We start from the raw sequence: 9,653 nt of genomic DNA, 5'->3' as shown, positions 1-9,653 counted from the left end.
GATTGGGAAACTTCCTGAAAATACACATTACACTCTTTCTACAAATCATTGCTTTGTCTTGACTATACATTTCAACTGGTTCCAGATGGCACTAATAAGGCCAAGATCAATCAGCTTGTTGTAATACAAAGTCACAAATTACATCCTTAGTCACAACCAGTCATCTCAGGAAAGTGAAACTGAATAACCCCATTGCTGGGAAATCAATCCAAAGCCCATTTCCTCCTAAGCAGTGGTCTCTAAGTGCCGTGCTTATAAATTAAGAGCAAAATATTGTTATGATATAATTTCCATTATTTTCCAGTAATTGACTCTTGGTAACTTGGTAATTTTTCCCTCTTTATTTGACTTGTAGGAAAATAAATGGCTCTTCAATTATGTCATCATTGATCCTTAATTTTTATGAATTAGATTTTTAAGAATCCAAACCTGTTTACTTTGTGTGTTTTTAAGAAGAATGGGGAATTCCCATAAGAGTATTTACTTCCTCCACTCATAAATTTCTCTCCAAAGACAATTCAGCTGGATCAGTTGATATTGATGATGGAACAACAGATGACATACCTATTTATAATTAGAGTTTTGGTTTAATATCTTCAAGTCCAGCCTATATCCATGTCAGAATACACTGGGCAGTATAGTCACATGCTTTTCCTGAACTGTTGCCAATAGGTAAGTTGCAGTAAATTTTAAGTTTGAAACAAGAAAGGCCAAGTCAATTTGTAACCTCCTGACTGATTGTCTGATTTCTTAATTTGGAGAGTCAATTTAATATTCAAAAAGGAGGAGAAGATGCTCTGAGGATTGATCTAAAACACACCAGGCAGGAAGTAATTGTCTAACACTTCCCCATCAAGTTGCTCCCAAGAAACACAATCTAATTCTGTGTGTCTTATCTTAGTGTCTGCATTTGTTTATTCCCACATGAAAACTAAGAAGGAGACCGATAATGTTAGTGATTGTGGCTCATGCTACCAAAACATAGTTGTGGTATGATTCTCCTCAAAAAGAAAAACAAAACAAAACAAAGTAAACAATAACAACAAACCCCAAGAAGGAAAAGGCTGATTCTACAGATTTCAGAATCGAACAGTCTGACACTATTATAATGAAATGGATCCAAATTCACACTAGGGTCTGGGGGTTTGACTCTTGATCTCACTTCAGGTCTTGATCTCAGGGTCGTGAGTTCAAGCCCTGCATTAGGCTCCAGACGAAGTGGAAAAAACAAAAACAAAAAAACTTCACACCAGAGTACAGGCTCACAAAACCGTACTTTACCCGTAAGTTCTCACCATTTCATACCTTCTCTGTGTGCCCTGCTTACTGTTTTCCTGGGATTCTCAGCTCTTGCTTTTATAAACTCCTTTTTATTTGAGGGAGGAAGCCATTTTTCCAGGGCTAGTTGGTGAGGTACCAAGCTGTTCATCACCAGAGCAATAAAATATTTACTGCCTTAAACTGACAATATCACAGATTTTCTCTAAGCAAACTGCCTCAGGGTCCTCAGCAAGAAAGCCAACTATAAAGTCCAATGCACTGTCTCTGTGGCAGCGCATCATGAATCTGACCCTTCACAATGGTAACCAGGGCATTTCTCGCATGGTCCTGGGAAGTCTGAAGGAAACCTATGGTCTGGTAGTGCTTGGCAAGTACTTGCTAGGATTTCACACATACTGGCAAGAGAGAGCCAATAGAATCCAAAATTCGTAGCTCAGTGCAGGCTGATGATAGTTCACACCTTGCCACTGCTTCTTTCAGACCAGTTGGCTCACCATGGAAGGACCAGCCAAATAGGGAAGCCAAGTGGGCTGCCTCTCCAGGGAGGCTTTTGTTTCCTGAGGATCAGCAGGGGAATCTGCGATTGAGGCTCATCTCTTAGTCAGCCTAGGGCTTTTCAAACTTATTTTCTCCCCTTTTCACTGTACTTGATCCTGAAAACATTAAATTAAAAACTCATGAGTGGAGGGGACTATACCCAGTGTTCAAGATCCTCATTTAAGACAACTTGCCTCTCTTTTGACCTGAAGTTAGCATCCATCCATAGTTATGATTTGTTTCTGAACTTTGTGATATGCAACATGTTTTCCAATTAAAATCTACTGATGCTCAACATATTTTGCTCAATTAAAGGAGTAGATGTGCATAATTTCAAATTTAAAAAAACTATTAAAATGAAAAAATTGCTGCATTTAAAAAAAAGATTTTATTTATTTAATTGATGGTGGGAAACAGAGCAAGAGAGGGAACACAAGCAGGGGGATAGGGAGAAGTAGGCTTCTCACCAAGAAGGGAGCCCGATGTGGGGCTCGAACCCAGGACCCTGGGATCATGATGTGAGCCAAAGGCAGATGCCCAACGACCCAGGTGCCCCTATAATTTTTTTTTAAAGACATGGTCAGTGGAACTGGGTACTTACCCTAAAGATACAAATGTAGTGATATGAAGGGGCAGGTGCACCCGAATGTTTAGAGCAGCAATGTCCACATTGCTGCTATGGAAAGAACCTAGATGTCCATCAATGGATGAATGGATAAAGAAGATTTCACACACACACACACACACACACACACACACACAATAGAATACTATGCAGCCATCAACCCCCCCCCCCCCAAATCTTGCCATTTGCAACGATGTGGATGGAACTAGAGGGTATTATGCTGAGTCAAATAAGTCAATCAGAGAGGACAAGTATCATATGATCTCTCTGAATTAAGGAATTTGAGAGGCAGCGAGGGTGGTTGTGGGGGTGGGTAGGAAAGGAATAAATGAAACAAGATGGGATCAGGAGGGAGATAAACCATGAGAGACTCTTAATCTCACAAAATAAACTGAGGGTTGCTGGGGGGTGGGGGAGTAGGGATAGGGTGGCTGGATTATGGACATTGGGGAGGGTATGTGCTATGGTGAGTGCTATGAAATATGTAAGCCTGATAATTCACAGACCTGTACCCCTGGGACAAATAATATATTATATGTTGATAAAAATAATTAAAAAAATAAAAAAGGTGGTCAGTAGAGGTCTGAGCACTGGCTGGTGGTGATATTAGTCGTCAGCAAGAGTTCCATAACAAGCAAATCCTGGCACCGCTTTCATTTCCATCTCCTCTCAGGATTTCTCTCTCTCTCTCTCTCTCTCTCTCTTTTTCTCCCCCCAAAAGAGGGTTTTTAAATGATTAAAACTCATATGCCCAAGTAAAACATAACAGAGAGAGGCTGAGCTCTCATACCTCTACTCAGGCTCTGTATCGTCTTTTCCAAATAAGGGTGCCGTGGAGGAGACTGCTGATCAGTGTTCAGGAGACACAACAGGAACCCCAAGCAAAGTCAGGTTCAAGTTGTCCTGCTGTAATTACTGATGCATTTAATGAAATCATGTACAAAGGCATGAAATATTTCAGCGAGGTCTGTCTTAAGTTGTGTTACCTCATGAAAGACACGAATACGGAATGATTGTCTCAGGTAAATGAAATTTAGCCGCCTTGGTGAGCAGAACAGACACAGCAGCTGTGGGTTTAATTAAACGTTTGCCTAACCATATAAAAAGACAGTGATCTATCTCCATAGCATCTGGCAGCCTTACCATCCTCCAGTCATTCTTTAATTAGCATGCTGGTGAATTTAATAGAAAATGGCTTTAACTCAGGAGCAGATGGCTCTTCTGACTGACAAGGGGAATGACAATTTCTGTCATGTTTACTTCGTATGTAGCTTCTAGTCTGGAAGGTCCCTTAGGAACCCAGGCCTGATGAGATCAGAGGTCGGGTTTAATATCTTCTGAAAGCAACCAGTTCTGAATCTTGTTCAATTAAAAATGTCCGACTCACAAGCTTCCAGAGATGGTTTTCCTTTGTCTCTCCACGTTCACTTCTCATATTCCATGATGAAACTTGCCTTTCGGCTATTAAAAGCAAGGTTTTATAAAAAATTATATAGTTTCTCCGAGGCAGATAAAACTATGTCAGATCCAATGTAGTCTCAAATGACAATCTACATCAGAGTTTTCAAGTTCAGCAACCGTGAACCCCACCTTCTTCTTAGCTGGCAATGGGGTTGAAAGAAGAAAAGAGGAGAAGAAAACCAAATCTTTGGTTTTCATAGATGGTGTTTTTGAAATGAAAGGACAAGCTAAGAAAAATCCGAAGGAAGAAGAAAGATAAGAATGTTCGAAAGTGATGGTGTACTTTGGTTCTTACAGGGCCTGTTTTTAGAACTTTCTTCATATGTAAATGCTTTTCCTGTGGGTCTCTGTGTAACTGTCCGTCAGAATAATATACAGCTTAAAATATAACTTTAACTAATGAGGACTTGTACTGGTCAGGCAAGCATGCTTAAAGATGACCTTGAGGAAAACCTATACTAGCAGCACGCCTCTGGTGGAGAGGATGATACACGTCCTTGAAGCCGAGCAGCTGGGGATGCCCCGTGTGCTCAGGGTGGAACACGCCTACTTCCCTTTTCCCGTTGTCTCCCCTAACGCAGAGATAGCATGCTGTTAAGGTAATTCATTTAAGTGCTCTTGCTGAATTACAAATTCGAGCTGCTTGACCAGACACATCTTATTCTTCTTGTTTACTTATAAGACTTGTGACCAACGGCTGACTCACATTCCTTCTTGTTTACCTACAAGACCTATGGCTACTGTATAACCTTCTTCTCCTTTCTTGGTTGTTATCTTGTATCTAATAAATATGACAGTCCTTTCAGCTGTTCCCTGTTCCTCTCTCTTACAGCTGATTTGTTTGTGCCTCATTCTCCCGTGGACCGTTCATCCCATGCGCTGTTAGGAAGCGGCATCTCCGGTCACTATGCTAGCTCCTGTAGGATGGCCATATTGCACCTGAGAAATTTTTTCTTCCTTCCTTCCTTCCTTCCTTCCTTCCTTCCTTCCTTCCTTCCTTCCTTCCTTCCTTCCTTCCTTCCTTTCTTCCTTTCTTTCTTTTGAAGATTTTATTTACTTATTAGAGAGAGAGCGTGTGAGTGAGCACGAGTGGAGAGACAGAGGGAGAGAAAGAAGCAGACTGCCCCCTGAGCAGGAAGCGCCACGCGGGACTTGATTCCAGGAACCCCAGATCGTGACTTGAGCTGAAGGCAGATGGTTAACTGATTGAGCCACATAGGTGCCCTGCAACTGGGAAATTTTAAGGAATGACTTTAGTTCACTTTACATAGTAAGGTTGACCGAATCAAACATGGAAAATTTATCTGTTGGAATTAAGAATGTTATTTCTCCGGGCGCCTGGGTGGCTCAGTGGGTTGGAGCCTCTGCCTTCGGCTTGGGTCATGGTTTCAGGGTCCTGGGATCGAGCCCCGCATCAGGCTCTACTCAGCGGGGAGTCTGCTCCCTCCTCTCTCTGCCTGCCTCTCCGCCTACTTATGATCTCTGTCAAATAAATAAAATCTTTATTTAAAAAAAAGACCATTATTTCTCCATTTATTTTCAGGTTTTCAGGTATGATTGTGAACAAACTAGTCCAAACCAATCATCTACAGTATGCCTGCGTTCATAGCTGCCAGCTGTAGTATTGGGCACTTTATTTAAATTACCTGATTTAATTCTCACAATAAGCCCATAGGCCTGTAACCTACTTGACAAATGAAGAGATGACCTTAACAGGTTACCTGAGAGAGGTTGCCTGAGCCGTTTTTGAGTGCTGGTCTGTCAGATGGCAATATTTTTTCTGTCTTCCTAATCTGACACTATGTCTCTTAGCAAATTACATGTGTACAACACAGTATTCTTAACTCGAGTCACTGTGCTGTATATTACCTCTACAGAACTTGTCCTGCGAAACTAAAACTTTGTACCCTCTGACCAAATCTCCCCATTTTCCTCATCCCCAGACCTGGGCAACCACCATTCTACTCTGATTCTGGATTAGATTTTTTTTTTTTTTTGATTCTACATATAAGTGATACCATGTAGTATTCATCCTTTTGTGTCTGGCTTATTGCACTTACCATAATGTCCCCCATGTTCATCCATGTCATCACAAATGGCAGGATTTCTTTCTTTTTAAAGCTGATAATATTCTATTAATATACCACATTTTCTTTATCCACTTATCCATCAATAGATACGTAGGTTGTTTCCATATCTTGGCTATTGTGAGTAATGTTAAAATGAACATGATTGTGGCTATCCCTTTGAAATGCTTGTTTTATTCCCTTGGAATATACACTGGGAGGTGGGATGGCTGTATCATATGGAGTTCTATTTTTTTTTATTTTTTTTATTTTCCAGAGAGAGAGAGCACAAACAGAGGAAATGACAGGCAGAGGAAGAGAAAGAAGCAGGCTCCCGTTGAGCAGAGAGCCCGATGTGGGACTCGATCCTAGAACCCTGGGACCATGACCTGAGCCGAAGGCAGAGGCTTAACCCTCTGAGCCACCCAGGCACCCTGGAGTTCTATTTTTAATTGTTTGAGGAACCTCCTTACTATTCTCCATGATACCTATATGAATTTACATTCCCACCAATATGTACGAGGGTTCTCTTTTCTCTACGTCTTTACCAACATTTGTTATCTTTTATCTTTTTGATGATAGTCACTTCAACAAGTGTGAAGGGATGTATATCACTGTGTGGTTTTTTTTTTTTTTTTTTTAAGATTTTAATTATTTATTTGACAGACAAGAGATCACAAGTAGGCAGAGAAGCAGGCAGAGAGAGAGGAGGAAGCAGGCTCCCTGCCCAGCAGAGAGCCCGATGTGGGGCTCAAACCCAGGACCCTGAGATCATGACCTGAGCCGAAGGTAGAGGCTTTAACCCACTGAGCCACCCAGTGCCCCTGTCACTGTGTTTTTTTGTTTGTTTGTTTGTTTGTTTTAAATTTATTTGACAGATCACAAGTAGGCAGAGAGGCAGGCAGAGAGAGAGAGAGAGGAGGAAGCAGGCTCCCTGCTGAGCAGAGAGCCCAATGTGAGGCTCAATCCCAGCACCCTGGGATCATGACCTGAGCCAAAGGCAGAGGCTTTAACCACTGAGCCACCCAGGCGCCCCCTTTTTTTTTTAAAGATTTTTTTTTTAATTTATTTGACAGATCACAAGTAGGCAGAGAGGCAGGCAGAGAGAGAGATCACTGTGGTTTTGATGTGCCTTCCCCTGATGCTTCATGATGTTAAATACTGTTTAATTACCTGTGGCCATTTCTAGATCTTCTTTTGAGACATGTCTACATGCTTTGCTCATTTTCAAATTGGGTTGTTTGTTTTTTGCTATTGAATTATTTGAGTTCCTTATGTATTTTGGATATTAACCACTTCTCAGATGTATGACTTGCAAATTTTTCCTCCCATTCCATAGGTTGTCTATTCACTCAGTTGATTGTTTCCTTTGCTGTGGAGGAGTTTTGTTTTAGAGTCCCACATGTCTATTTTTGCTTTCCTTGCCTATGTTTTGGAGATCATATCCAAAAAATAATTACGAAGACAAATGTGAGGAAGCTTTCCCTGACATTTTCTTCTGGTAGTTTTACAGCTTCCGGACACGTGTTTAAATCTTTCATCTATTTTGAATTGATATCTGTATGCGGTGAGAGAGAAGGGTCCAATTTAATTTTTTGTGTGTGTGGATATCCAGTTTTCCCGCCATTTATTGAAGAGACTATGCTTATGTGTTCTCAGCACCCTCACTGAAGATGAGTTGAATGTCAAGGCCTGAGTGTACTTTCAGGCTCTCTTCTTTTCCATTGGTCTCCTTCTATATTTTGATGCCAGAACCATATTATCTTGATTACTGTAACTTCATAATATAGTTTGAAATAAGGAATTGTGATGTCTCTAGCTTCTTTCTTCTTGCTCAAGATCGCTTTGGCTATTCAGGATCATCTTCCTTATGGATTATAAGCAGTGAGGAATATTGGTTCAGCATTGCCAGATCTCTCTCTCTCCTTTAAAGGAGTCAGACATTCAGAGTTTTAAAAAATCTTGCAGTCCCCTTCTGGGAACGTAACATGGACTTACAACTCTGCCATGTGAAGTAACATTTGCATTCATCACAGACATTCATCACAACATGGTTGAAAGAAAATATTGGAGACAAAGGCAAATCTATTGAAAGAGAAATTGCTCAATACATTTTCTGAGCGTCTAATAAATGCAACTGATTCAAACTTAAAGAAAATAGAACATGTCTGGAAGGTGTGTTCATCTCATAAGCTGCCAGCTTGCAACCATGGGATGTTGGAGAGCTGCTAGCTTTCTACTTGCTACTCTCTTCTATTTCCATTCCTATCAAATGCATTTCCTGCTGGCAGTTTTGGGAAAATGGATTATCATTTAGGGTTGAGCAGTCCACTTTGGAAATTAATATTCACATTAAGATTTAGTTTTCTTTGGAGTTGGCACCTTGGAGGCAGATTTAACTTGAAATGCATTCACTTGGCACCTTTTGAACAGCTATTTATACTTGCTAGTGTTAATAAAAGAAAGCATTTGGCTCTGGGAGGGAAAAGGCACAGATTTGTGTTTATTCAATCAGCACAAAGAAAACCTCAGAAAACCTGGATGATAGGCAGTAAGTAAAAAGAGGGATAAGAAGAAAGAGAACCCTACTTTAGCTAATAGAAGGATGCCAGGTCAGGAATCCAGGTGCCCAACAAAGCATCTCTTCTACCTGAGAGTTTTCTCAATTCTGTTGTAAAATCCAGAATCTCATTTGGACCCATTTTTACCAAAAAGGATTTCTCAGTATATATTATCTTGGTAATCAAATATGGGTTAATAAAAAAGAAATGTGAGTACGATGAAATAAAATATAGGTGTACTCTGAATTTCACAAAGGAATGGATATTCTTATTTGAAAAATTATTATATTCATCTTGGAGGCCTAGTGTCTTTCTAAGAGCAGTTTAGCTTGGTCCACAGAAAGAGATGTTTACATCATAAAAATCTTCTCAGGGCATTTCACTGAAGAAAATAAATAAAAGGTCCTTTATATAAAAAAATAATCTATTTTACTCTTAATAGGAGAAACACTAAGACTACACGAAGATACCATTTCTTACCAGTCAGTTTGACAAAAATTCAAGTGCTTAGCAATACCTTGATCATGGGGCTATTGGAAAACAAGTGCTCCTCACACATTACTGGTAGCAATGCAAAGTGTGTAACCACCATCTTAGCCTGGGTTCCCCTGGGAAACAGAACCAACAGGATGTTGTGTGTATATGTGTATGTATGTAGATGTGTCTGTATGTATTAAAGGGCTGGCTCATGCAATTATGGAGACCGGCACGTCCAACGTCTACAGGGGGGCCAGCAGGCTGGAGACCCAGGAAAATCTGATGCTTTAGTTCAAGTCCAAGAGTCCTTTGCTGGCAGAAATGCCCTCTTACTCAGAAGTCAGTCTTTTCCTTTATCTAAGTGTTCAACTTACTGGATGTGGCCCACCCACATTCTGGAAGGCAATCTGCTCTACAAAAAGCCCATCGATTTAAATGTTAATCTCATCCAAGAACACCCTTACAACAACACCCAGAATGATGTTTGACCACGTATATGGGCACCAATTAAGTTGGAATATAAAATTAACTACCACAACTGGGACATAAGGGGATTTAGCTGTATCTGGTAGCACTGTATATGCATTTACCTTATGATCCAACAATCTCCCTTCCCAGAAAGTATTGTGAAGGTACGCATTTACG

The sequence above is a fragment of the Mustela lutreola genome, chromosome 13 (assembly GCF_030435805.1).
Source record: "Mustela lutreola isolate mMusLut2 chromosome 13, mMusLut2.pri, whole genome shotgun sequence".
Lineage (NCBI taxonomy): Eukaryota > Metazoa > Chordata > Mammalia > Carnivora > Mustelidae > Mustela > Mustela lutreola.
Note: the sequence above shows the minus strand (reverse complement) of the source record.